This window comes from Phytophthora infestans, genomic scaffold (assembly GCF_000142945.1).
Source record: "Phytophthora infestans T30-4 supercont1.103 genomic scaffold, whole genome shotgun sequence".
Taxonomy (NCBI): domain Eukaryota; phylum Oomycota; class Peronosporomycetes; order Peronosporales; family Peronosporaceae; genus Phytophthora; species Phytophthora infestans.
The window spans coordinates 259,699-262,209 of record NW_003303656.1 but is presented as its reverse complement, the minus strand read 5'-3'; positions in this window follow the sequence as shown (position 1 = coordinate 262,209).

Sequence of the window (2,511 nt, the reverse complement as noted above, 5' to 3'; positions counted from 1 at the left end):
AATTTCCTTGTCAGAGTCTTTAAACTCTTTCGCTTTCAAGAGCCCGTAGCAGCGCTTACGCACATGTCGTCTTGTGCATTAGCTCCGCGTAATCAAGTCAGGCACTGACGACGTCACTGTCGTGACATGAGCTAGCTCGTAGTCCGGCCTGCGCGAGAGCGCATCGCCACTACATTAAGCCGCCCCGTCTTGTACTTCACCTCGAAGTTATACTCGGCAAAGAAGGAAAGCCATCTTGCCATTCTCTGAGAGAGATGGGGCGACTGTGTCGCAGTGGGTAACGACGCATGATCAGTAAAGATTACAAAAGGCTTTGAGCCTAGCAGGTGTACCCTGAATTTGACTAGAGCATACTTCATTGCAAGTAGCTCTTTGTCATGAACTGGATAGTTCTTCTCTGCAGCTTTGAGCTGGCGAGACTCAAACGCGATCACGCGTTCACGCCTTTCGGCGTCTGCTTGTAGTAAAGCACAACCGATTGCAAAATCGGAGGCGTCACAGACGACGCTAAACGGACTATCCGGGTCCGGTAGCGCAAGGATCGGAGCCTGGAGGAGGCTCTCCTTCACAGCCTCAAAGGCTCCGTCGTGCTCGACGTTCCAGCACCATGGTGCGTCCTTCTTAAGGAGATCTGATAATGGCCGAGCCATCTCCGCGTAGCTCGCGCTGTACTTGTGCAAGTAATTAGCTAAGCCTAGCCACTTGCGTAAGTCTTTTTGGCTCTTGGGAACCGGCCAGTCCACGATGGCCTTGACTTTGGCAGGATCTGCCCGTAAGCCACGCTTCCCAATGAAGCACCCGAGGAAAGGTATCTCCTCCGCGCCAAAGACGCACTTGTCCAAGTTGGCATACAACTTATTAGTGCGCATGCACTCGAGCACCGCTCGCAAGTGGTCAATGTGGTTATCCACGTCTGACTTTCCGTGCTCGGCACGACTATGGACGAATATATCGTCAAAGTACGTCTTAGCGTACGCCCGGTGGGGCCTAAACAACTGCGTCACAAGACGATTGAACGTTGCTGGTGCGTTCGACAGCCCCTCTCACCGACCAGTACGGGGCCAGAGCATACCGCTCGGAGTACTCACCGCTGTCAGCGGAATGTCGCTCGCTCTCATGAGCAATTGGTAGTAACCATCGACCAAGTCGAGCGCGCTGTACAACGTACAGCCTACCATGTTGTTCTGCAGAACATCCTTGCGAGGAATCGGCGTTTGCGCCGGGATAGTGGCCGCATTTAGCTTGTTAAAAGCATGAACAATGCGCCACTTGCCGTTCGGCTTTCTGACACAGAACGTGGGTGTCGAGTGCGGAGACTTACTCTCACGCACCATCCCTGCCTCGTGCTTCGCACGGAAGAATGCGTCGATGACGTCACACTGCTCTCTCGGCAAAGGCCATTGCCTTGTTACGCAGTATTTGGTTCCAGGAACCAGGTCAATCTCATGACACACGCCTCGATCCGGAGGCAGGCCCGTCGGTCTGTTTGTCGAGACAACGTCTCCATACTCCTTCACCACCGGGTAGAAGGGATCCGAAGGATCTTTGAGGATCGCCGGTCCACTTCTTGCGCTCAGCGCCTTCTTGGTGTCCTCTAGGACCGCGTCGTCCACGACGGATGAGGAGTTCAACTCCTCCTCAGGTCCCAGCAAGACCACCTCGGCTAGCTCGCCTGCCTTTAAGGCTTTTGCCGAACTCGGCAATGGACATCTCGTCCAGCTCTAGCAGAGCATCAGCAGCGGGCAGAGTATCAAGGCTGATATCGCCTTCTACCTCCCCCGTCACTCCGTTCACGAGTGTATACAGCTGTTCACAGCAATCACGTGGAGCACCACCGCTCGTCACGTTGGACACCTCGTCCGACGTCGAAGACGTCACAGACGTCCTGCGTCTTCTTCTCCTCTCCCTCCGCGACCGATCCCGGCCGGATGAGGGCGGTGTGGCGACATCTCCGTCACCACCACCGGGTGCAGCAGCACCATCACACCTTGAAGAGGATACAGTGTCTCGCAAGACACTCGGCTGAAAGCCAAGAGGTTCTTGACCTTCACACAGTGAGCTAGGTGTCACTTCACCTGCATCTCCTGGGCCACGCCCATGATGCCTCGACTCGCAGTCGACCGCGACCCTCGGGTCACGCAGCGGTAGGTCATCGACCAGATTCATACCACTCAGTGGATTACGCGACACTCCGCGCTCGTCCTCACCAGGACCCAGCAGTTGGTCATTGACCTGACCTGCACCGCTCAGCGGATAACGTGCCGCACCACGTACGCCCTCAGGGCAAACAGCAATCTCGTTGCTAACAATTTCGGACATACCAATGTCCAGCACTACGGCCGCATCGGCCTCGTGCTCGCGCCAAAAGCGCTTCTGCTTCCTAGCAGAGGTGGGTTCATGACTCACCAAAGCTCCACTAGGAGCAGGGTGCGACGCACCCAGTGTTTTCGACTTCCAGTCGATCCATGGCTCATGGCGTTCCAGCCATGCCATGCCAAGGATGAGGTCATA